General features: G+C 37.9%; 3 pseudogenes; all 3 read right to left on the bottom strand.

The window, feature by feature from the left end:
* Positions 1–299: 299 nt before the first annotated feature.
* Positions 300–2,095, bottom strand: LOC100674939 (olfactory receptor 10D3-like; annotated as a pseudogene).
* A 15,057-nt stretch (positions 2,096–17,152) lies between these two features.
* LOC100674650 (olfactory receptor 10D3-like) lies at positions 17,153–18,169 on the bottom strand (annotated as a pseudogene).
* A 7,743-nt stretch (positions 18,170–25,912) lies between these two features.
* LOC100674366 (olfactory receptor 10D3-like) lies at positions 25,913–26,989 on the bottom strand (annotated as a pseudogene).
* Positions 26,990–27,944: the final 955 nt, after the last annotated feature.

A 27,944-nucleotide genomic window follows, 5' to 3' on the forward strand; every position in this document is an offset into this window, starting at 1 on the left:
AAAAACTGAGATAATTATATTATCTACTTCATAGGATTGTTGTGGTAATTACATGTGTCAGGATTTGTAAAGTGCATAGAATAGTGCCAGGCATGTAGCAAGCACCGTGAGAGATTTTGTTGAAAAAAAATTACATAAAAACAAAATTTACACTAGAATTTATTCAGCTTCATGTTTTGAGTGTCCCACCTACATAGCAATCACAAGAATAACTATTTGCCCCAGATAAACACAAGTCAACACTGAAAAGGCAGATAGTAACATAAAACCTTACTCTCAACAAGCACATCTTCCTGGGATTAGCACTTTTCTCAGAGCCAACTTCACGTCCTTGTTTCTCAAGGTGTAAATCAAAGGATTAAGGGAAGAGGTAACAAAATTACTCAACACCTAAACCACAGAATCCAGCCACGGGCTAGAAGCAGGCCGGAGATAAATAAGCACCACAGGGACATAGAAGAGCAGGATGGAAGTCAGGTGGGCACTGCAGGTTGAAAAGGCTCTGCACCTGCCTTCTGATGAGCTGATTCTCAATACTGAAATAACGTGAGTATAAAAAGTGAAGATAAGAAGGAAACACATGACAGCAACAACACCTACATTGGTGAAACTCACCGACTGAGCCAGAGAGGTGTCAGCAGAGGCTAGAGACAGAATCACAGGGATATTACAGAAGAAATTGTCCACCTCATTGGGGCCCACAGTAGGGTAACTTAAAGACGAGAAATGTGAGGACAGAGGTATGCACACAGCTCACCACCCAGGTGCCCAGAGTCAAGATGGCGCACACTCGATTGGTCATGATGACCGTGTATCACAGGGGTGGCAGATGGCTGCAACGCAGTCATAGGCTATCACAGTGTACAGAAAACACTCAGTACAGCCCCCAAAATGGTAAAAGAAGAGCTGGGTTGCACAGCCCTGGAAGGAGATGGTGTGTGGCTGTGCCCCATTAGGCAGAGCATCATTTTGGGAGAACTCACTGAAGGGAAAAATATGTCAAACACTGACAGGTTTCCCAGGAAGAAATACATGGGGGTGTGGAGGTTAGAGGAAGCGAGGATGGCCAGAAGAATGAGCAGGTTCCCCACCAGAGTGAGAAGGTACAAGCCCAGGAATAAGACAAAGAGCACATTTTCCATCCCTTCTGCATGAGGGATTCCCATCAGGAGAAACTCAGTTACTGGAGTGCGGTTCCTCATAGTCCTGATGGCCAGTTAGTCCTGGAAGATCAAAGAATGGCCTCACTGAGGTGAATACCTTCATAGTGTCTGAGGTAACTTATTGACTCAAATAATCCGCAAACCTGCTTTCTTTCTTACCAGCCAAAAAACTGGTAATGGAGATTTCTGTAGGGAGCATATAATAAAAAAAAAATGGTAAAATAATATTCAATGTAGGAAAAAGCAATAATATCAATATTGAAAACAACCATATTGTTTCAATACAAAATTTAGTTTTTCAATAGCTATTATGTCTGCACTGTTTCTGAATAGATGCAATCATCATTAAGGTTTTTGAGGTTAGGCTTCATTAACCAGGGAATATCTTAAGAAAACATCATGGAGTCAACTAAGATAGTATCAGCCCAAACTCAAACAGATCCAATTCTCACATTCTTCCCACTCTCCTCTAATGTATACGACCTGTCCAAAGATGAGGGGAAGATGAGAAGAAAGTGCCCGAGAGAAAAGCTGCTTACAGAATGGAAACATGGCTGACACAGGCTGAGAACAAGACCCTGATCCACCCCATCACTGTCTCCTTTGCCTTTAGATGCTGTGGAACAGGAGAACCAATCTCTGAGGCCATAATAGCTAAACACTCATTTTTGCTAGACTCAGCCACTTAGGCCTGGAAAATGTAGACCCAGCAGAGCTTCTGGCCCCTGAGTGAAGGAGCAGCAATCAACACCTTAAAAGAGAATAAGTATCTTTACTGTTCCTTTGACACCCTCTCCCCTAGGGACCCTGACTGGAAAGTCTGCAGAACAGAGGGAGCAATTAGGGTGGAGATCTTCCTTTCTTCCCTCCTTCTTCCCAATGCATTTATAACTCCATTTTGTTCCAAAATAAATGGAGATTTTTAGTGAATATGCAAACTGTGGCACAAGCTAGCTGGTGGTCAAGGATGCCTGCTTCTCTGAAGGAGTTAAATACATATCAGAGATGAAGTAGAGAGGGTTTCTCAACTTAGAGTCAATATGAACTAGACAGTCTTTCATAACCTTTTAATGCCAAGTATCTTAATCAATTTTCCTGTATGGTGTACACTTATCTTTGGATATGATTTAAAGCAGTTCATTAAGTGGGAAGAAGGAGCTGAGGATAGAGTGCTATATGAGAATTTACAAGAGGTAGAAAGAAATGATACCAGAAATGTTTTTATGCCCTGAAATATTTGATGACATTTCTGCAAGATTTTCGTATGTATAATAATTTATTTCTCTTTTCCGTTTATTCAGACCCACAGAGGTAGAGTCATCCTGTTCCACTGGGAAAATATTCCTTCCCTCTCACCTTCTGTCTGGATCTATCATATAGAACTACAAAACATGTCATTTAGACTTAAGGATGGCCTTGTGATTTTAAATATTTGGATAGCAGTCTCTGAATTAGTCTTTTCTTATTTCCCATAAAATTTTTATGAAAAGCAGAAATTAGACAATACCTAGGAACTTTTTTTTTTTTAGGAACACACACACATATACATACTATATATAAATATAAATATATATATATATATATATACTTGTGACATCTCAATTAATGTCGGAGTTTGGAAAAATATTCCCTAATTATAAAATTTACAGAGCTAAATCGTGAATCAAAATCAGTGCGTGATGGTCAAAAGAACAGAAAGCAGGAACTCGAACAGATACTTTTACAACAGTGTTCACAGCAGTACTACTCAGAGTAGCCCAAAAGTGGAAACAACCTCATGCCTATCAATAGATGAATGGATAAACAAAAAGTAGAATACATATATATTGAAATATTACTCAGCCATAAAGAGAAATAGGTCCTGATACAGGCTACAATATGAATAAGCCTTGAAAATGTTGCATTAAATCAAACAAGTCCGTCACAAAAGAACAAACATTGTATGATCCCACTTATATGAAATATCTAGAATAGGCAAGTGTATACAGGCCTACTTTTATTAGTGCTTACCAGGGGCAGGAAGGAGGGAAGAGGAAAGGGGGGCTGGTTGCTTAGGGGACACTGAGCTTATATTAAGGGTGATGGAAAAAATATGAAAACCAGTAGTGGTGATAGTTACACAATATGATGAAAACAATGTCACAGAACACAATTAATATCACTGAATTGTACATGTGAAGAATGTTGAAATGGTAAAGGCCTTGATAAATTTATGTTTACCACAATGAAAAAAAATCATTGGCTGAAAGTGCAATTTTCCAGAGATCATGTCACACTAAAAGTGGGGATCACGATGTTATATGTCTTACTCAAGACCCATATCCAGTAAGTGTTGACATAAAGATAAGGTAAAAATGGCATGTATTTTCTTCTGCTAGGATTTATCTATTGGTTCCTAATCCCAGAAGTACGTGTTTTGTAATGTAATTTTGAAATCAGAATCTTTGTCTGGTCTTCAAGGAATTTCTGAACATAATTAGTGTTTCAAAAATTTTGAAAGGAGTAAGAGCTATCTCTGTGGGCACAGTTTATATCTAGCCCTTAAAACCAGACATGAAAGCTCTGTTCCCACAATAAATGCAATGGCACAGCTGACTTGTAAAATAAAGACCCTAGAATTTATTCACATTTTAGGATTCCCTCTGTTCCCATATTCTTGTCTTTTAAGCTTCCTTTTGCCAGGTGACTTTTCAACAGTTCTAATTGGTGAATCAGGTTTTAGGGGGCACTGAGGGTGATGGGAATAGGCATCAATAAGCCTATGCTGAATGTAGAGGAAAAGAGAACCAGAAGAGTTATATATTCAAAGTTGAATAGAGAAGAAGGTAGAACCAGGAGAAAATAGTGACAAAGAAAAACTATGGACAGCAGATTCCATTGAGAAGAGAAAGTCTAGAGGGAAAATGGAATGAGAGATGGAAGACAATGGGTCTATATTCAGAGTGGGATTATTCATATCTGGTATTTCAGGAGTGGGCCAAATAGATTGATGGTAAAGATTATGGCAGGATCCAGGGAATAACGCTTGGTTGGGATCTTGAAATTAAGTGGAGGTAAGGGCACCTGAGATAAAGCTTTTTTTTTTTTTTTTTTTTTATAAGGGCACCTGAGATAAAGCCTTGAAGGTAGGGTGATGTATAGGTCATCATTGAGGACTTTTAAATCACCTAATATTGGAGCAGTGCTTGGGTTGGAGGAAGGGTGTTCTGTTTCTTCCAAAGACTTTAGTGAATATTTAGGCATGACTATGGGAATAGCTGATGATGATAAGGAAAGAAGATAGAAGAGCTGGATGAACCTCCAAGTAAGAAGGGGTTCTGCAGAAGATTCCAACTTGACACTCTGCAGGTAACCTTTGGATTATAGATTTACTTTTTATATTAAATTAGTTGTAACATTTAAAAATTGGGAAACTTTATGTAAATATTTACATTCTTGGTTATTTGACATTTCAAAGGTATGATCGACAATTCATTTGCCTTTCAAAATAACTCACAGACCTAGTCTTTTGCAATGTAAAGAACTTTCAGATGAAGTAAATAAAAATTTACTGAAAGGAATAGTATGCTTTCAGTTAAGACAGGAAATGTAGGTAACATTCTTAAGAGAGTAAGTATGTACAAGTCTTATTTACAATAAAATATGAGAGTTATATAGGATAGGTGTTATGGATTGAATTGTGTCCCCCAAAAATATGCGTCAATTTGGCTAGGCTGTGAATCCCAATATTGTGTGATTGTCCACAATTCTGTCATCTGATGTAATTTTCCTAGGTGTTGTAAACACTACCTCTATGATGTTAATAAGGTAGGATTAGAGGCAGTTATGTTAAGGAAGCAGGATGAAATCTACAGGACTAGGTTCTATCTTGAGTCAATCTCTTTTGAGATATAAAAAAGAGAATCCAGCAGAGAGGAGAGGGACCTCCTACCACCAAGAATGAAAAACCAGGAGGGGAGTGTGTCCTTTGGACCCAAGGTGCCTGCACTGAGAAGCTCCTAGACCAGGGGAAGATTGATGACAAGGCCCTTCCCCCAGAGCCAACAGAGAGAGAAAGACTTCCCCTGGAGTTGGCACCCTGAATTCGACTTCTAGCCTCCTAGACTGCGAGAGAACAAATTTCTCTTTGTTAAGCCATCCACTTGTGGTATTTCCGTTACAGCAGCACTAGATAACTAAGACAATAGGCTATGTCACAATAACAACTGAATCCAAACTTTCAATTGTTAAACACAACAAACCCTTATTCTTAGTCATGATGAGCACCAAATGAGATGAAATTCTTCAGGGCAGCTCTGCTACAGGTGGATATTAAAAAATCCAGGCTACATCAAATGGTTTCCAAAATCTCCATGTCAGGGGGAGTGAGAAGAGGAGGGTCACTCACGATGGTGTTGTAAGCGATATCCGAGATAACTCACTTCAATACAAAGGAGAGTTTGCATCATGTCTGCCCACATTCTATTAGCCATAACACAATATCATGGTTCTGACACAACTGATATGAATCTGAGAGATGCTCTATTATTCTGTGCCTAGGAAAGAAAAATAATACAGGATATGGTATACACATAACATTGTCTCTGCTCCAAGAGTTTTTACAGGAGACAATTAGGAAGGACTGGGAGGGAGGCTATTTTGAAGAAAGCATAGAACAGTGTGAATATGTGAGGTAGTACAGAACTTAGGGATAGAGTAAGGGGAAGGCTTTGATTTATGGTCATGATTGAGAATAGCCAGGATGAGAAGCATAGTAGGCTTAAGGAAATCTTAGGCTTTATGTAGGGCAGGTGCAAACAGGTGGTTTTAGAGCCTAAAAAGACTAAAACAGCTTGGCCTGTGAAATATTAAAGTTAACAGAAGCTGAATTCCCTAGAATGTGTCAAAGACTAGGAGATTCTGAAATATAGAAATCCTTCCTTTCATGCGTAGATATCTTGCAGAATAATTGTATGCATGTTGCTAAATGTATCAGTTTAACTCTAACATTATTTACAGTGAAGAGTATAGTCCTGAAAACCATCGAGGTTTTAAATACTATTGGGTGAAGAAAATATATTTGCTTTTATATCCAGAAACTTTTTGCTTATTATTATCGAAAAAGGAAGAAAATAAGCAAAAACTTTTTATACTGCTTATAAAGAGTGATAAATGGCAGAGATTCTTACTTATCTTACAAATCGAGACTCACAGATTGAGAGAAGGTAACTAATCTAGCTTATGTTATACAGCTCTTTCACTGTCATTTTAATCAATGACAGACCTTTTATAAAAAAAAAAATATAGTGAGCTTAATTTCGTTTATTGCATTTAATTCATTAATATATTGAAATTCAATCTAAACATGAAAAATATGGAGATATTTTATTAATTTTTTTACCTTTATTTTTGAAAAAGGTAAAAAAAATTTATTAAAGAAACAGAAAAAAATTAGATTGTTTTTCATTTTCTTTAAATGAATAATGTATACACATAACCAAAACCAAATCCATTATCATCAAGCTAATTCCAACTTCTAATGACCCTATAGGACAGAGTAGAATTGCCCCATAGGGTTTCCAATCAGTGGCTGGTGAATACAAACTGCTGACCTTTTGGTTAGCAGCCAAGCTCTTAACCACTGGGCCCCCAGGGCCCCAATGTGTACATATATATACATACATTGCTATGAGTTGGAATCGACTCGACACTGGGTTTTTTTTTTTTTTTATATGTATATATATGCACATGTACATATACATATACAAGTACATGTACATATACATCTACATGTACATATACATGTACATAAGGGATATGGTGGTAGGTCAGAAAGCAACTCTCTAAATATTACCAGTAGTAAGCTTCCTACACCCTGGTACTGAAAATGGGTGAGTTACCTCTCAAAACTAAGATTACATACATCCACATTTGAGACTCCATGAAGAGGAAGTAAATTAAAATTGAGTTGATCTGGTGTCATACTAGTCATACTTTATACAATCTTTCCTAATAAAAATGTCCATAGGATGTTCAAAACTTGTCATCACAACAGAATCCAATAATTTGAAAATAAATTTTAATAAAATGTTATAATTTTGTAAAAATCTTCAATAACTGTGAATGCAGATGAGGATTATTTAAGAGACGGAGAAAACAAGAAAGCATGGCCTAAACATAAATTGACCTGTGACCAAAAATTCAGGTTGAAGAAGAAGGAAGAGTGAGGAAATATAAGATCATCTCTCCCTATCATTGTCTAGCCACAATTGCCCTCCAATACTATGCATCCTCCTGTACACACACTTCTCCATCAATGTGTCTTTCTATAGCTCTTTGGAGACAGCTCTTAATATGCAACACAGCTAGATAGCTGGAGATAAAGGGAGAAAGGAGAGAAAACATCTGTAAATAATGTACCGTAGGTGAGAAAGAGCAGAAAGCCAGGGTTTCTAGTAACAGGAAAAAGGAGTCACTAGATTTTTTTTAGAAAGACTAGGCAGAAACCCTGATGGCATAATGGTTAAATACTATGGCTGCTAACCAAGAGATTGGCATTTTGAATCCACCAGGCGCTCTTTGGAAACTCTTTGGGGCAGTTGTACTCTGTTCTATAGGGTCGCTATGAGTCAGAATAGACTTGATGGAAGTGGGTTTGGTTTTTTGGTTTAGAGAGAATAGATGTGGAGAAAAAAGGAGTTGGTTGAGGTGAAAAAGTATGCACATCTGGAAATACAATAGTAAAATTTAAAGACTTCTTTTCTCGTCAATGAGCTTATATGTGTCAATAATCTCTATGCTCCGAATTACATATTATCAAATTTTAGGTAGCTAAAACTATTGTTCTCTGATAAATGATAGAACAAAAACCAAGAAACAAGTGGTGAAGTTTAAAAAATTCTGATTAAGAAACCTAAAGTGATTGTTTAAATTTGATATATTATAAATCTCTTCAGTTCTGTTAAGTACAGACAATGATACAACTTGATCATATATTAGGACACACACACATACCTACCCACACCCCCCTCACAAATTTCAAATTCTAAAATGTAAAACACATCATCCATATCTTCTAACAATCAAGGAATAAGGTAGTAATTTTAAAAGTGTTTTTAAATGTACAATTCCTTATAATTAACCACTTGAATGAAGAGAGTATAAATGCACTTACTAGTTGATTCAAAACAAGAGAGAAGACCCAAGGAGAAGTAAACAAATAAATATCAAAGATATTGTTGGAAAGAATGAGTAGCAAAAATACAACCAGAAAACTTTCACTGGAAAATATCAAGAAAATTGATAAATAAATTCAGAAGTTTTTCTTTCAGGAAAGATCTGAATACTAGTCACACTATCAGTATATCTAATTATGTAAAAAGGACCAAAACTCAAAATGAAATGTATAGTGAGAATGGGATTATGACATGGGTACAAAGAAAAAATTAATGTATTTATCCTAATAAACCTGAAAGCCTAATCTAATCTCCCAAATATGCTTGTTAAAAATACGGATTTCTGGTTCTTTCTTCAGACTTTGTCAGTCAGGATCTCTGGATGATCATACATGTGTAACCACATTTTTAATTTGCAATCTCTAATTCCCAGGACCTAAAATGATTTTGTGTACACTAAAATGTGAGATTCACTGATTTAGGGAAAATAGAAATTTCACTAGAAAAGTATTAATCAGCAAGAGGAACCCAAGGAAAAAATAAATAAATAAAAGATCCAAATAGATTAATGGTCATGAAAAAACTGAAAATCATTTTCCAAGAAATACTTAGAAAAAAACACTTAGAGTCAGATGACTTTACAGACTATTTCAAGACACAGAGTTCTCCTGTGTTCTTTTCTAAAGTATACTAAGTTTAAACAGTGTATTTATGTTATTCGTTTTCTTAAGAGAATAAATCTAAGACTAAAAATTAATTCCAAAATATGCCACCAAACCATAATTAAACTTTACGTGAACCACTAAATTGAGTCCAAGAAAATGCAATCTAGCCAAGTATTAACAAGTCTCATCTCAATGACTAGTTTATCCTAGGAATTCACAGATAGCTTAATACCAGAAAGGCATTAAAATAAGATGAGAAATTGACTACTGCAGAAAAATTCCCACTTTGGAATCAAATAAGTTCAGGTATATCAATGAGTTTATTAAAAAAAAAAAAAACTAGAATAATTATTAAATATTTGTCAGAGAGGAATTATAGTGATTTCTAAGTTTATAAGCAATGGGGGGAAAACAGAAAGAAAAGATTGATAAGTTTGGCTACATACAAAGTAAAGACTTCTGTAAATAAAATATCACAAAGGACACAAAATGACAGATTAAAAATTGAAGGAAAATGCACACATATGAGAAATTAATACTCTAAATCTGTGAAGAACACAAAATAATAACAAAATACCTAAGAGCCCATTAAACATGGACAAAGGGCAGTGACAGATTCATATTAAAGAAGATATTCAAACAAATATATAAAACATACCCTGTCTCATTTGAAATAAAAATGTACATTCAAACAGGAGTTATTAATTTAACAACTTTTAGGCCAGTGCTTTACATAGCGAAGGGTAAAATAAACTATATTACTAGGAGTGATTATAGACGATACTGTAAAGTATTTTGACAATATGTATAAAAAAGGTTAAAAAACACAAAACTCATATTCCTTGACCCAGTAGTATCACAACTGTTCAGAGCAGCAGTATTCTCAATAGCCAAAAGGTAGAAACAACCCAAAAGTATACCAATGGATGATTGGATAAACAAAATGTGGTATGCTCATACATAGAATGTTATATGGATACAAACAATGAATAAAGTACTGATAAAAACCAAACCCAGGGCCGTTGAGTCAATTCCAACTCATAGCAACCCTATACGACAGAATAGAACTGCCCCATAGAGTTTCCAAAGACCACTGGCGGATTCAAACTGCCAACCCTTGGATTAGCAGCCACAGCACTTAATCACTACACCACCAGGGTTGGGTTTCCAAAGTACTGATACATGCTATAAAATGAACGAACCTTGAAAACATTATGCTGAGTTAAAGACTATATACATAAATTTCATTTAAATACATGTACATACATATATATGTATGTATATATATACATATGTGTGTATACGTATATATGTATGTATGTTGTTGTTAGGTGCCGTTGAGTCGGTTCTGACTCATAGCAACCCCATACACAACAGAACGAAACATTGCCTGGTCGGGCGCCATCCTTACAATTGTTGTATGTATGTATGTGTATATGTATTTACATGAAATGTCCAGAATAGGCAAATCTATAGAGACAGACAGCAGATTAGTGTTATTATAGGGCTGGGGTACGGGAACATAAAGTGGTGATAGCTTTAGGGCATGTGGTTTCTCTTTGCAATGATGAAAATATTCAAAAATTGACTGTGGTGATATATGCACATATTTGTGAATATACTAAAAACATTTAATTTTATATTTTACATAGATCAATTTTATGTTATATGAATTACAGAGCTGTTTTCAAAAAAATTCAGCATTTGAAATACTTCAAAGCATGTTAAAACAAGATAGCATATATTCAAAATATGATCATACTATATAATTCTTCTTAACATAGATACATGTAGATAGATGAGATTTATATCTCTATCTATCTATCTATACACATCCTCATAGGTATATGATAGAGATAAGATGTGGTTATAGACATAGATGAAAAAATTCTAAACAGGCAGACCCTGGAGTCCAGTTCAAATTTAGTCACTACAGGAGAGCCAAAAGGTAGAAATAACCTATATGCTCATCAACAGGTGAATGAATAAACAAAATGTGGTACATACATACAATGGAATACTACTCATCCAGGAGGAGAAACAAAGACTTGATAAATGCTTGAAGAAATTATGCTGAGTGAAATAAGTCAATCACAAAATGACAAATATTGTATGACCTCACTTATATAAAAAGACACGAAAAGAGAATGCATAGACACTAAAGTTTGTTAGTGGCTACCAGGGGTGGGAGTTGGGGAGGGGAAAGAGGGGTTAACAGTGATGGAAACATCACATTGGTTAAGGGTAGGGTTGCACAGCTGATTATTGTAATTGCTGTCAGTAAGTTCTACATCCACAAAAAGTTGGAATGGCAAAAGTTGTGTGATACATATATTTACAACAACAGTAAAAGAGTAGCTGCTGAGGCTGCTTATGTACAACCAAACACCTCACGGGATTTGGTTCCTTGGTTTGGAGGTTTAGGGTTATGGTTTCATGGGACATCCCAGTTAATGGGCCTAATAATGTGATTAGTGCTCTGTTCTACCTCCTAGTTTGTTGCATAGAAAGCTTGCAAGTCACCATCCAAGGCAGGGCATTTGGTCTCTATTTGCCTGGAGCCACAGAGAAAGACGAGTCAGGAATAGGAGGAGGAAATGGAATACATGGCTAATTGCCCGCATGAAAAACTGCCTCCTTGGCCATGAAACCAGAAGAACTAGTTGGTGCCCAGCTACCAGGACTGAACATTTGATCAAAGATTCTACAGAAGGGTCCTGATCGAAAGGGGAAAAATGTAAAACAGACTTTCACATTCTCATGGACTCCAGACTTCCTGGAGCCATGGAGGCTGGATGAACCCTTGAAACTATTGCCTTGAGATGATCTTTAAACCTTAAACCAAAAATATCCCCTGAAGGCTTCCTAAAACCAAACAGTATTTTAGATTAACTAGGAAAAAATATCTCCCTTGATCACTGGACTCCTCGAAGAACTATCTATATGGGGCAGAAGTGACAACAGCAAATTGGAAGATTAGATCGGAACTTTAGAGGACAGCAAGATTATGTCAATGATGGAGGAACAACTCAGAAAACGAGGGTGATTATGGTTATGCAACTCAAAGAATGTAATCAATGTCTCTGAAGATGGAAAATTCTTCAGGGCAGCGTATTTCAGGTGAAGATTAGAAAATACAGGCTGTTTTGATGGCTTCCAAAGTCTCAATGTCACAAGGAGTGAGACGAGGACACTTGGGATGATATTATGACCTACCTCTGAGATAGCTCCCTTCAGAGAGTTTGCATCACTTCAGCCCACATTCCATTAGTCACAACACAATAACATGACTCTGGCACTACTGACCCGAAATCTGGGAAACACTGTCTTATTCTGTGCCTAGGAAAGAAAATTAAAAATGGATATGGTATACCTGTAGCATTGTCTCTGCCCCAAGAGGTCTTGCAAAAGACAAATAGGAAGGACAAGGAGGGAGGCCACTATGAATGAAGCACAGGACAGTTTGAACATGTAAGAAAGTACAGAACTTAGGGATGGACTTAAGTGAGGACTTGTATTTATGGTTATGATTGATAAAAGCCAGGATGGGATGCATGGTGGGATTAAGGAAGCCTAAGACTTTATGTCCCTACATGTCCATCTGTTTGTAGTGTTGCTGTGATGCTGGAAATTCAAATACCAGCAGTGTCACGCATGGAGAACAGATTTCAGCTGTGCTTCCAGACTAAGACAGATTAGGAAGAAGGACCCCGGCAGTCTATTTCTGAAAAGATTTAGTCAGCAAAAACCTTATGAATAACAGTGGAACATTGTTTGATACAGTGCCAGAAGGTGAAACCCTCAGGTTGTGAGGCACTCAAAAGACGACTGGGGAAGAACAGCCTCCTCAAAGTAGAATTGACCTTAATGATGTAGATAGAGTAAAGCTTTCAGAACCTTCATTTGCTGATGTGGCATAAGTCAAAATGAGAAGAAATTGCTGAAACATTCATTAATAATCGAAAAGTGGAGTGTAGGAAGTATGAATCTAGGAAAATTGGGAGTTGTCAAAAATGAAATGGAACATATAAACTTTGATATCCTAGGCGTTAGTGAACTGAAATCAACTGGCATTGGCCATTTTGAATTAGACAATCACATGGTCTACTATGCCAGGAATGACAACTTGAAGAGGAATGGAGTTGCATTCATCGTCAAAAGGAATATTTCAAGATCTCTCCTGAAGTACAATGCTGTCAGTGATAGGAAAATATCCGTATGCCTACAAGGAAGACGGGATAATATGACTATAATTCAAATTTACTCAACAACCACTAAGGCAAAAGATGAAGAAATTAAAATTTTTTACCAACTTCAGCAGTCTTAAATTGATTGAACATGCAGTCAGGATGCATTGATAATTACTGGAGATTGGAATGCAAAAGTTGGAAATGAAGAAATATCGGTATTGGAAAACATGGCCTTGGTGATAGAAACGATGTCAGAGATCACATGATAGAATTTTGCAAGATCAATGATTTCTTCGTTACAAATACCTTTTTTCACCAACATAAATGGTGACTATACATATGGACCTCACCAGATGGAATACACAGGAATTAAGTCAACAACATCTGCAAAAACAGACGATGGAAAAGATCAACACCGTCAATGAGAACAAGGCCACGGGCTGACTGTGGAACAGACCATCAATTGCTCTATGTAAGTTCAAGTTGAAACTGAAGGAAATTGGAACAAGTCGACGAGAGCCAAAGCACAAACTTGAGTATATCCCACCTGAATTTAGAGACCATCTCAAGAATGGATTTGACTAATGACTGAAGATCAGATGAGGCATGGAATGACATCAAGGACATCATACATGAAGAAAGCAAGAAGCCATTAAAAAGATAGGAGAGAAAAAAAGACCAGAACAGATGTCAGAAGAGACTCTGAAACTTGCTCTTGAACGTCAAGTAGCTGAAGCAGAAGGAAGACATGATGAACTAAGAGTTGAACAGAAGATTTCAAAGGGTGGCTCGAGAAGACAAAGTATTATAATGACATGTGCAAAGACCTGGGGATGGAAAACCAAAAGGGAAGAACACACTCTGCATTTCCTAAGCTGAAAGAAGTGAAGAAAAAGTTCAAGCCCTGAGGTGCGATACTGAAGGAGTCTATGGGGAAAATATTATATGACTCAGGAAGCACCAAAAGAAGATGGAAGGTATACACATAGTCACTATAGCAAAAAAATTGGTCAACGTTCAAACATTTCAGGAGATACCATATTATCGGGAACCAGTGGTACTGAAGGAAGCAGTCCAAGCTACATTTAAGGCAGTGGTGAAAAACAAGGCTCCAAAATTGACAGAATATCAATTGAGATGTTTCAAGAAATGGATGCAGCTCTGGAAGTACTTGTCTATGCAAAGAAATTTGGAAGACAGCTACCTGGCCAACCTACTGGAAGAGATCCATATTTATGCCTATTCCCAAGAAAGGTGATCCAACTGAATGGGGAAATTGTCGAATGATATCACTAATATAACAGGTAAGTAAAATTTTGCTGAAGATCATTCAAAAGTAGCTGCAGCAGTATATAGACAGGGAACATGCCAGAAATTCAAGCCAGATTCAGAAGAGGATGCGGAACCAGGGAAATCATTGCTGATGTTAGATGGATCCCAGCTGAAAGTAGAGAATACTAAAAAGATGTTTTCCTCTGTTTTGTTGACTATGCAAAGACATTCAACTGTGTGGATCATAACAAATAATGCATAACATTGCAAAGAATGGGAATTCCAGAAGTCTTAATTGTGCTCCCGATGAACCTGTCCATAGATCAAGAGGCAGTTGTTCAAACAGGAGAAGGGCATACTGAATGCTTTAAAGTCAGTAAAGGTGTGCATCAGGGTTGTACCCTTTCACCATACCTATTCAATCTGTATGCTGAACAAATAATCCAAGAAGCTGGACTAAATGAAGAAGAACGGGGCATCACGATTGGAAGAAGACTCATTAACAACCTGTGATATGCAGATGACACAACCTTCCTTGCTGAAAGTGAAGAGGACTTGAAGAACTTACTGACAAAGATCAAAGATGAAAGCCTTCAGTATGGATTATTCCTTGACATAAAGAAAACAAAAATCTTCACAACTTGACCAATAAGCGACTTCATGATAAACAGGGAAATGACTGAAGTTATCAAAGATTTCATTTTACTTTGATCCACAAACTACACCAATGGAAGCAGCAGTCAAGAAATCAAAAAACACACGGCATTGGGCAAATCTGTTGCAAAAGACCTCTGTGAAGTGTCGAAAAGCAAAGATGTCTCTTTGAAGACTAACATGCGCCTCACCCAAGCCATGGTGTTTTCAGTCGCCTCCCTCATGGGTTTTGGTTTGGAGATTTGGGGTCATGGCTTCATGGGACATCCCAGTTAACTGGCCTATTAGCACGTTTAGTGCTCTGTTCTACCTCTTAGTTTGTTGCATAGTACTTGGGATCTTAATAGTTTGCAAGTAGCCATCAAAGTCACAATAATTGGTCTGTATTTACCTGGAACAGCAGAGAAAGAATAGTCAGGAATAGGTGGAGAAAATGGAACATGTAGTTAATTGCCTCCATGAACAACTGCCCTCTTTGGCCATGAGACCAGAAGAACAAGATGGTGCCTTGCTACCAGGACTGAACGTTTGATCAAAGATTCTACAGAAGAATCCTGACCAAAAGGGGAAAAACTTGGAACAGAATTTCACATTCTCATGTACTCTGGACTTTCTGCAGCCATGGAGGCAGGATGAACCCCTGAAACTATTGCCTTGAGATAACTTTTAAACCTTAAACCAAACATGTCCCCTGAAGTCTTCTTAAAACCAAACAATAATTTAGATTAACTAATAAAAAGTTTACCTTGAACACTAAACTCATTTAAGAACTATCTACACAGGCTAGAAGTGATAACGGCATCCTGACAGATTAGATAGGAACTTTAGAAGACAGTGAGTTTACGTCAATGATGGAGGCACAACTCAGAAAAAGAGGGTGAGAATGGTTACACAACTCAAAGAATGTAATCAATGTCTCTGAATTGTAGAAGCAGAAATGGTTGAAAAGGCATATGTTTCGATGTGTATATTCTCAACAAGGGCAACAAAATAAATTTTTAAAAAAGAGGTAGAAAAAAGGCAAAATATTAATAATGTTTATCTTTGGGTGATAGGATTAAGGAGTGATTTTTATTCACTTTACATTTTTGCAGTTTCCTAAATTTCTTCAAAAGCTATTTATTTATATTATAAAACATCATTATGGTTTTAACGGACCTGAGTTTTGGAATTCAAATTTAGTCCTTGACTTAATGAATGGAATTTTGCAATCCTTCTTAAAGAATTCATACCATTGTCATAAAGAAAGAACTCAAGTCATCTAGAATATCACCTGTATACTAAGTACATGTCGGTAGATATAGGAATATCACCTGGATTTTACAATGTAAGGGATTTTCTTTATATCAGACTCTAAAACATTCCCTCTATCAAGATACAGACTACAAAATGAAAGAAATAAATGGAACCAATTTAGTTAACTACTTTTTTTTTTTTTTTTTTTTTTTAGCAAGTTGAAGAACACTCCATATAAATAGAAAAAAAGTTCCTGGAAGGAGTATTTATGTTACAATTTCTGTAATGCAGAGGCAGCATGTGTACAAGGGTAAGACCCAAGGTTCACATCCCAGCCTGGCAACTTTCTAACTCTGTGACTATGGGAAAGTTTCTTAACTTTTCAGTGCCTTAATTTCTTCCTCGGAAAAATTGGGATAATGGTATTATTTACTTCATAGGATTGTTGTGGTAATTACATATGCCAGGATTTTTAAAGTGCATAGAATAATGTCAGGCATGTAGCAAGCAGTATGAGAGATTTTTTTGAATAAAAAATATGTAAATATAAAAACAAAATTCACACCAGAGCTCATTCAGCTTCATATTTTGAGTGTCAAATCCACTTAGCATTCACAAAAAAAGGATGTCCAATTGCCCCAAATAAATACAAGGTAACATTGGAATGAAAAAAAAAAAAAACCAAACCCACTGCTGTCGAATCGATTCTGACTCATAGCGACCCTATAGGACAGAGTAGAACTGCCCCGTATAGTTTCCAAGGAGTGCCTGGTGGACTTGAACTGCCAAATAATGATATAAAAGCTAAAAGCTTACTCTCAACAAGTATGTCCTTCTGGGATTAGCACTTTTTTCAGAGCCAGCTTCACATCCTTGTTTCTCAAGGTGTAAATCAAAGGATTAAAGGAAGGGGTAACAATATTACTCAACACCTGGACCACAGTATCCAGAGACAGGCTGGAAGCAGGCCGGAGATAAATGAGCACCACAGGACCATAGAAGAGCAGGATGGAGGTCAGGTGGGCACTGCAGGTTGAGAAGGCTCTGCGCCTGCCTTCTGATGAGCTGATTCTCAATATTGAGATAACAATGTGAATATAAGAAGCGAGGATAAGAAGGAAACACATGAGAGCAACAACACCTACATTGGTGAAACTCACTGTCTGAGCCAGAGAAGTATCAGCACAGGCCAAGGACAGCATCACAGGGATATCACAGGAGAAATTGTTCACCTCACTGGGGCCACAGTAGGGTAACTTAAAGACAAGGAATGTGAGGACAGAAGCATGCGCACAGCTCCCCAACCAGGTGCTCAGAGTCAAGATGGCACACACCTGATAGCTCATGATGACCGTGTATCGCAAGGGGTGGCAGATGGCTGCAAAGTGGTCATAGGCCATCACAGTGTACAGAAAACACTCAGTACAGCCCAAAAAATGGTAAAGGAAAAGCTGGGCTGCACAGCCCTGGAAGGAGATGGTGCGTGGCTGTGCCCCATTAGGCAGAGCATCATTTTGGGAGAACTCACTGAAGGGAAAAATATGTCAAACACTGACAGGTTTCCCAGGAAGAAATACATGGGGGTGTGGAGGTTAGAGGAAGCGAGGATGGCCAGAAGAATGAGCAGGTTCCCCACCAGAGTGAGAAGGTACAAGCCCAGGAATAAGACAAAGAGCACATTTTCCATCCCTTCTGTATGAGGGATTCCCATCAGGAGGAACTCAGTAACTGCAGTGTGGTTCCTCATCTTCATGGCCAATCAGTCTTGGAAGATGAAAGAACGACCTCATTGAAGTGAATGCCTTCATAGTGTCTGAGGTAACTTATTGACTCAAATAATCTGCAAACCTGGTTTCTTCCTTACTAGCTGGAAAAACTGGTAATGATGATTTCTGTAGTGAACATATAATAAAACAAAATGGAAAAATAATATTCATTGCAGAAAAAAAGTGACAGACAAGTATCAATATTAAAAACGACCAGGTTGTTTCAATATAAAATTTAGTTTCTCAATAGCAATTATGTCTGCAATGTTTCTGAAAACATGCAATCATCATTAAGGTTTTCGAGGTTAGGCTTCATTAACCAGAAAGCATCTTAAGAAAATATCATGAGTCAAGTAAGATAGCATCAGGCCGAACTCAAATAGATCTAATTCTCACATTCTTCCCACTCTCTTCCAGTGCATACAACCTGTCCAAAGAAGAAGGGAAGATAAGAAGAAAGTGCTCTAGAGAAAAGTTGCTTACAGAGTGGAGACATGGCTGACACAGGCTGAGAGCCGTACCCCGCTTCCACCCCTTCATTGTCTCCTTTGCCCTTCGATGCTCTGGAGCAGGAGGACCAATCTCTGAGGCCATAGCTGAATGCTCATCTTTGCTTCACTCAGTCACTCAGGCCTGAAAAATGTAGACCCAGCAGTGCTTCTGGCCCCTGAGTGAAGGAGCAGCAATTGACTCCTCAAGAGAGAATAAGAGTCTTTACTGTTCCTTTGGAACCCTGTCCCCTAGGGACCCTGACTGGAAAGTCTGCAGAACAGTGGGACCAATTAGCGTGGAGACTTTCCTTTCTTCCTCCTTCCTTTTTTTGTCCCCATAGCCTTTACCTCATTACTTCTTGGAGTAAAATATAATTAATGACACAGCATTTAGTGTATTCACATATCTTTTTCTTCCAATTTTATTTATTTTACTGTCGTTGAGAATATGGAGCCCTGACGGACCAGTGACTAAGAGCTTGGCTGCTAAGCAAAAGATTGGAAGCTTGGATCTAGCAGCCACTCCTTGGAAACCCTGTGGGGCAGTTTTACTCTGTCTCATATGGTCACTATGAGTCAGAATCAACTCAATGGCAACTGGTGGCTTTTTTTTTTGGTTGAGAGTATATACAGGAAAACACACTCCAATTCGTCAGGTTCTACATGTAAAATTTCGTGACCTTGATTACAATCTTCGAGTTGTGCAACCATTCTTACCCTCCTTTTCTGAGTTCTTCCTCTCTCATCAACATAAACACACTGCCCCCTAAGCTGCCTGTCTAATCTTTTGAGTTGCTGTTGTCAATTTGATCATGTAGATGTTCTTAAAAGAGCTTAATGCTCAAAGCAGAGCTTTTTTTTTTTTTACAAGTTCACCTAAACTACCGTTGAGTTTTAAGTTTGGTTTTACATAAGCAGCTACTCTTTTGTCATGGTTGTAAATGCATGTATCATATAACTTTTGTCAATTCAACTTTTTAAAGGTGTACAACTTATTTACAGCGATTACATTAATTGGCTATGCAACCCTACCCTTGATGAATGCAATTTTTCCATTCCTGTAAACCAGTAGTTTTTTGTGTGTGTGTAAAACAATATTACCCTATAAGCAGTAACACTCCGTTTGTCCTTCACTCCCACTCCTGGTAACCACTAATGTATAGAGGTCAAAGTTTATACTCTTTGGTCTCTATGCATTTTCCTGTTCTTGTCTTTATATAAGTGAGGTCATGAAATATTTGTTCTTTTGTGATTGATTTATTTCATTTACCATATTGTCTTCAAGCTCCGTCCAGGTTGTAGCATGTACAAAAACTTCATTTCTCCTGCTGAGTAGTATTCCATTGTATGTATGTACTACGTTTTGTTTATCCATTCATCTTTTCATAGGCAATTAGGTTGTTTCCACCTTTTGGCTACTGTGAATAATGCTGCAATGAACACTGTGTACAAGCAGAGTCTCTGCTTCCTAGTATTTTGGATATAAACCTGGACGTGGAATTGCTGGATCATATGGTAGTTTTATTTTTATTTTTTTTGAGGAACTGCCATACTGTTTTCCATAGCGGCTGTGCCATTTTGCATCCCCACCAGCAATGGATAAAAGTCCCAATTTCCCCGTATCCTCACCAAAATTGGTATTTGCTTTTTTTTTTTGTCTTAGCCATCCTAGTACAAGTGTAATGGTATCTCATTAAGATTTTGATTGCATCTCTCTGATGGTTAATGATGTGAGCATCTTTTCATGTGTTTGGTGGCCGTTTGAATGTCCTCTCTGGTGAAATGTCTATCCAAGTCCTTTCCTCATTTTGTGATTGAGTTGTTTGCCTTTTTCTAGTTAAGTTATCAAAGTTTTATATATATTTTGGTTATTAGATTCTTGCTGGATATATGGTTTCCAAAGATATTCTTTGTGTTATTAGCTTGTCTTTTCATTTTTTGGGGAAAGTCTTTTGATAAACAAAAGTTTTTAATTTTTATGAGGTCCAGTTTATTTATTTTGTAATTTGCTATTAGTGCTTTTGTGGTTATATTAGATAATCTACTATTTAAAGCTAGGCCTGACAGTGATACCCCTGCTTGTTCCTCCAAGAATCATATGGTTTTAGTTTTCACATGTAGGTCCTTAATCCATTTTGAATCGGGTTTTGTGTATTGCATGACACAAGGATCCTGTTTCACTTTTCTGTATGTGGAAATCTAATTTTCACAGTACCATTTATTGAAGACACTCTTCTTTCCCCATCAAATGGACTTAGCACTCTTGTCAAAAATCAGTCAGACCCTCAATTGCTCATATGCAAGTTCAAGGGGAAGCTGAAGAATATGAGACAAAATCCACGAGAGCCAAAATACAACCTTAAGTATATCCCACCTGAATTTAGAGACCACCTCAAGAATAGATTTGATGCAGTGAACACTAATGACAGAAGATCAGACAAGTTGTGGAATAACACCAATGGCCCACGACCCACACATCATACACAAAGAAAGCAAGAGGTCAATAAAAAAAACAGAAAGAAAAGAAAAGACCAAAACAGATGTCAGAAAGGGATTTCTGAAACTTGCTCTTGAACATAGAGTAGCTAAAGAGAAAGGAGGAAAGGAAGTAAAGAGCTGAACAGAAGATTTCAAAGAGTGGCCCAAGGAAAAAAAAGCAAAGTATTATAAAGAAATGCGCAAAGACCTGGAGTTAGAAAACCAAAAGGGTAGACATTGGGATTTCTCAAGCTGAAAGAACTTAAGAAAAATTCAAGTCTTGAGGTGCAACATTGAACAATTCTACAGAGAAAATATTTAATGATGAGGGAAGCATCAAAAGAAGATGGAAGAAATACAGAGTCACTGTACCAAAAAGAACTGTTCAGTGTTCAACCATTTCAGAAGGTAGCGTATGATCAAGACCACTGGTACTGAAGGAAGAAGCCTGAGTTGCACTGAAGGCATTGGCGAAAAACAAGCCTTCAGGAATTGACAGAATACATTTGAGATGTTTCAATAAGCAGAAGTAGCACTGAAAGTGCTCACTCGTCTCTCCCAAGAAATTTGTAGGATGGCTGCCCGGCAAGCCACCTAGAAGAGGTTCATATCTGTGTCCATTCCAAAGAAAGATGATTCAACAGAATGTGGAAATTATCAAACAATATCATTAATATCACACACAAATAAAATTTTGCTGAAGATTATCCAAAAGCACTTGCAACAGTACATGGACAAGGAACTGCCAGAAATTCCAGCCAGATCCAGAAAAGAATTTGTAATGAGGAATATCATTGCAGATATCAGATGGATACTGACTGAAAGAAGAAAATATCGGAAAGATGTTTATCTTTTTTTACTGACTATTCAAAGGCGTTTGACTGTGTGGATCATAACAAATTATGGATAACATTGTGAAGAACAGGAGTTCCGGAACACTTTATTATGCTCTTGAGGGACCTGTACATGGATCAAGAGGCAGTTGTTCAAAGAGAAGAGGATATTGTGTGATTTATAGTCAAGAAAGGCGTGCATCAGGGTTGTACCCTTTCACCATACCTATTCAATCTGTATGCTTAACAAATAACCCAAGAACCTGGACTCCATGAAGAAAAATGGGGCATCAGGATTGGAGGAAGACTCATTAACAACCTGTGTTATGCAGATGACACAACCTTGCTTGCTGAAAGTAAAGAGGAATTGAGGCACTTACTGATAAAGATCAAAGACCACAGCCTTCTGTACAGATTACACCTCAACTTAAAGAAAACAAAAGTCCTCGCAACTGGACCCATAAGCAACATCACGATAAATGCAGAAAGGATTGAAGTTGTGAAGGATTTCATTTTACTTAGGTCCACAATGCCCGTGGAAGCAGCAGTCAAGAAATTGAACAATGTATTACATTGGGCAGATCTGCTGCAAAAGGCCTCTTTAGAGGTGTTAAAAAGCAAAGAGGTCACTTTAAGAACTAAGGTGCACCTGATCCAGGCGAAGATGGTGTAGTTCGCCTCATATGCATGCAAAAGCTGGACAATGAATAAGAAGGACCAAAGAAGAATTGATACCTTTGAATTATAGTGTTGGCAAAGAATATTGAATACAAAATGAAAAAAAAAAAATTGTCCTGGAACAAGTACAGCCAGAATGCTCATTAGAAGCAAGGATGGGGAGACTTTGTCTCCAGTACTTCAGACACGTTATCAGGAGGGACCAATCCCTGTAGAAGAGCATCATGCTTGATAAAGTAGAAGGTCAGCTAAAAAGAGGAAGACACTCAAGGAGATAGATTGACACAGTGGCTGTAACAGTAGGCTCAAGCATAACAATTGTGAGAATGGCACAGAACTGGGCAGTGTTTTGTTCTTTTGTGTAGGGCCCCTATGTGTCAGAATCGATTGAATGGCACCTAACAACAACAATTAATAGATGTGTGAGTTATTTCTGGACTGTCAATTCTCTTCCACTGTTCTATGTTTCTATTGTTATACCAGTACCAGGCTGTTATCATAACTGTAGCTCTATATTATGTTTCAAAATCAGGAAGTGTGAGCCCTCCTATTTTGTTCTACTCTTTCAGCATTGTTTTAGCTATTCAGTGTCTCTCGCTTTTCCACAGGAGCCATGGTGACTCAGTGGTTAAGAGCTAATGCTGCTAACCAAGAAGCTGGCAATTCAAATCCACCAGCTGCTCCTTGGAAACCTTATGGGGCAGTTCTACACTGTCCTATAGGATCACTATGTGTCGGAATTGACTTGATGCCGATGTTTCTTTTTTTTTTTTGCCTTTCTATATAAAGTTGAGGATTGATTTTTCTATTTCTGTAAAGAAGGCTGTTGGAATTTTGATTGGAATTACATTGTATCTATAGATCACTTTGGGTGGTATTGAGATCTCAACAATATTAAGTCTTCCAATTCATGAACATGAAACATCTTTCCATTTATTTGTCTTCTTTAATCTCCTTCTACAGAGTGTTATAATATTCATTGTATAAGTCCTTCAAGTACCTGGATAATTTTATTCCTAGGTATTTTATTTTCTTAGATATTATTGCAAATGGAATTGTTTCCTTTTCAGACCTCTCATTGCTAGTGCTTGTTAACCTTGTACCCTGCAACTACGCTAAATTCCTCTTAGCTCTACAAGTTTTCTTGTGGACTCTTTGGGATTTTCTATGTGTAGAATTGTATCACCTACAATAGAGTTATTTTTACTTCTTCTTTTCCAATCGGGATACCTTTTGTTTCTTTTGCTTGTCTTATTGCTCTGGCTAGGACTTTAAATACAATATTGAGTAGAAGTGGTGAGAGTGGGCATCCTTGTCTCATTCCCAATTTCAAGGGGAAAGCTCTCAGTCTTTCTCCGTTAAGTATAATGTTGGCTGTTAGTTTTTTGTATATGCCCTGAATCACATTGAGGAATTTCGCTTCTATTCCCAACTTCTTTAGGGTTTTCAAGAAAGGGTGTTGGATTTTATCAAATGCTTTTCTGCATCTGTAGAGATGATCATGTGGTTCTATGTTCTATTGATGTGGTGTATTACATTGTTTGTTTTCTAATTCGGATCTTTCCTGCATTTCTGCAATAAATTCCACTTGGTCATGGGGTATTACTCTTTAATGTGCTGTTGGGTTCTGTTCACTAGTATTTTGTTGAGAATTTTTGCATTTATGCTTATAAGAGATACTGGCCTCTAGTTTTCATTTTTTGTGTGGTGTCTTTCTCTTATTTTGCTATCTAGGTTATATTTGCTTCACAAAATGAATTAGGGAGTATTCTTTCCTTCTCTATATTTTGGAAAACTTCAAACAGTATCGTTGTCAATTCCTCTCTAAATGTTTGGTAGAATTCCCCCGTCAAACAATCTGGAAAAGGACCTTTGTATTATTGGCCACCAGGCCCCACTCTCCCATTGAGTGTGGGCCGAATTTAGTGCCTAACTTCTAACAAATAGAAAATAGAGGCAGTATGATGTGTGACTTTAGAGACAAAAAGAATCTTAAAGGTTCCATGACTTCTTGCTTAGTTGCTCTCTTAGGTCATTCACTCTGGGGAAAGTCAACTACCAGGTTGTGAGGACATATAAGTAGCTATGTGGACATTTTGGGGCCTGGTGGTACAGTGGTTAAGAGCTTGGCTACTAACCAAAAGGTCAGCAGTTCAAAACCACCAGCCACTCCTTGGAAACCCTTTGGGATAGTTCTACTCTGTCCTATAGGGTAGTTATGAGTCAGAATCGACTCGACGGGCAATAAGTTTAGTTTTTTTTTTTTTTTTTTGGTGGACATTTTGGTTTCATTTTCAGTTTGGTGGACATTTAGGTAGTTATGAGGAACTAAGGCCTCCTTCCAACAGCCATGTGAGGGAACCATCTTAAAATCAGACACTAGACCTAGTCAAGCCTTCAGATGAGTGTAGCCCTGGCCAACTGCTTCACTCATGAGAAATCCCAAGCCAGGACTGCACAGCTAAGCTACTTTCAGATCTCTGATTCTCAGACACCGTGTGAGACAATAAATGATCTTGTGCTAAGCTGCTAAGATTTAGCGTAATTTGTTATGCCACGATACATAGCTAATACAATGCCATAGACAGTGCAAGGAATCCAAGAACTTTGGAATGAGGCAAATAAGGTTCAAAATGGATATTCTTTGCAAATTTATAGAAATCCATTCTCCCATCTTATAGGAATAGATAACTGACCAGCTTGTCACTTAAAACATAATGAATAAAGTCCAACTCCAAACTTTTCTGATGGTCAAAGGAATAAAGCTCCAAGTGGAATTATTTTGAAATGGGAACATATGGTTAAAACCAAAGTTATAAACCAAGTTTAAACTTAAATTTACCAAACTGTACAATCCTATTGCTAGAGTTTATATCTTGTTGATTTGTTACTTAGATTCACTGAACAGCCAGATAGAGACTAATAGCATATAGCATAAATTTAGAAAGGAAGGAAGAAAGGAATGAAGGAAGGAAGGGAGGAAAGGAGAGAGAGAGGGAGGGAGAGAGGGGAAGGTTGCAGGGAAACTTGCAGTTTAATAGCAATCAGTGAAAACGATGTTGGAACAAGTGTAGACTGTGTGAAGCAGAAAATATATACTATTTTGGCATATCAAAAAACAAAAAAGGCTGGGCTTATCTGAAAAGCCTTCTTGAGCCAGTGGCTCAGTCCACTCGTTCCCTTCCATGTGATCCTGCTAGGACTCCTAAGAAATACCTCCTACTAACTTTGCTCAGCTTGGTATTTGGCCACAATTCTGCTGTAAGAGTAGCCGATCTGTAGCAGCTTCCCAAACAACTTCAAAGAGAAGAATTGTCCCTACACCTCACACCCTAGAAATGTGGAACACTTGAGGTTAACACTTTCCTCAGAGCCATCTTCACATCCTTGTTTCTTAAGGTGTAAATCAAAGGGTTAAGGGAAGGAGCAACGATATTATTTAACACCTGAATGACGGAATCCAGCCAGGGGCTGGACACAGGGCTGAGATAGATGAGCATCACAGGACCATAGAATAAGAGGATGGAAATCAGGTGGGCATTGCAGGTAGAGAAGGCTTGACGCCTGCTTTCTGATGAGCTGATTTTCAATATGGAAAGGACGATGGGACTATAGAAGTGAGGATAAGGAAAAAACATGTCAGAGTCACAATATCCACATTAGTAAAACTCACTGTCTGAGCCAAGGAGGTGTCAGCACAGGCCAGGGGCAGCACCACTGGGATATCACAGAAGAAACTGTCTACTTCAATGGGGCCACAGTAGGATAACTTAAAGATGAGGAAGGTGAGGACACTTCCATATAGACAACCCCCCAACCAGGTGCCCAGTGTCAGGCCAGTACACACCCTGTGGCTCATGGTGACAGTATACCTCAAGTGGTGACAAATGGCTACAAAGCGGTCATAGGCCATCACGGTGTACAGGAAACACTCGGTGCCACCCAGGACATGGTAAAAGAAGAGCTGGGAAGCACAGCCCTGGTAGGAGATGACGTGACTGTGCCCCATCAGGCAGAGCATCATTTTGGGGGAACTTACTGAAGGGAAAAATATGTCAAACACTGAGAGGTTTCCCAGGAAGAAGTATATGGGGGTGTGGGGTTAGAGGAAGCCAGAATGGTGAGGAAGATGAGCAGGTTCCCCAGTAAGGTGAAGAGGTAGAAGCTCAAAAACAGGACAAAGAGCATGTTCTCCAGCCCTTCGGTATTAGGAATTCCCAGCAAGATGAACTCTGCCACAAAAGTGCAATTTCTCATGTTTCTGCTTCAGGCAGCCCTGGAGAAGCAAAGCAACCATCATGATGTGGGACCACAGGTAACCGAGACAGTATCTTCCAAACAAAGTGCTCTATCCAAGGCAGCTGTTGCAAACAAAGAAAGGCCAGAAGCAGAAAAGGAGACTGGCAATAAATATGGCCCTACCACCAAGCAGCGGGTCACATTTGGCCTCAGTGTCTTCATCTGTCAAATGGCAGAAAAATTTATCTCTAAAAAAATTTATCTTTACAGCTGGCAAAAATCTTATAGTCATCAACTCTTCTTACCAGTTGTATACAGTTTATTTTCTGGTTTATTACACAAGCCAACATACTTCAGAAGCACCTTCTCCATGGGATATGTGTCATCATGGTGACAGACCCGTTATTTTAAGTCATAATTAATTTGTAGGTAAGCCTAGTATCCAAGTATATGCATAAAAATTCTGAACCTAAATAGAAATGGTTTACGCTTACCCATTTTTTTAATATTCAACAATATTTTTCCATCCTTCAGAGGAAAGTCCACAATTTATACTTATGACCTACACATGCACACACATACAGGCAGAAGTTGGATTGAGCCTAAAATACGGCATTGCATGGATAAGAGAAATAACTAAAGCATCACATTAGAACTCTGTCTCTCCTCAGTTGGGCTTTCTTTCTATACTGCAGACCTTGTAAATGCAAGTTTCAATAACAGCAATATTATTTCATTTTATTAATCAGTGCCAGGCCTCCCAGAGAAAACAAAAGAAAACCTGAATTGTATTTCCTGAAGCCCCAATTTCTCCTTCTGTTCTTTTGCAACCTATTTTATGTTAGCTTTCCAAGTGCAGCCACTGAAATATAACTGATTTCCCTCTGCCTGTGATTAATATTCATCCATGGGCAATAATCTAATAAATTTCTTCAAAATAATTCACAAAACGCTGATCTGTTACTCTTTACTGCATTGTTTCCATTTTAACGGCGATAAAGCTTTATGCAAGGAGAAAAAGCTCACTAAGAAGAATTTCAGGCAAGAATGAAGAGGTAGAAGGGGTATTTTGGAAAGAGGAGCTTTTCATACCGTTCTTAAAATTCAGCTATGTAACCAGACCCT

Source organism: Loxodonta africana, chromosome 15 (genome assembly GCF_030014295.1).
Source record: "Loxodonta africana isolate mLoxAfr1 chromosome 15, mLoxAfr1.hap2, whole genome shotgun sequence".
In the NCBI taxonomy this organism is placed as follows: Eukaryota; Metazoa; Chordata; class Mammalia; order Proboscidea; family Elephantidae; genus Loxodonta; species Loxodonta africana.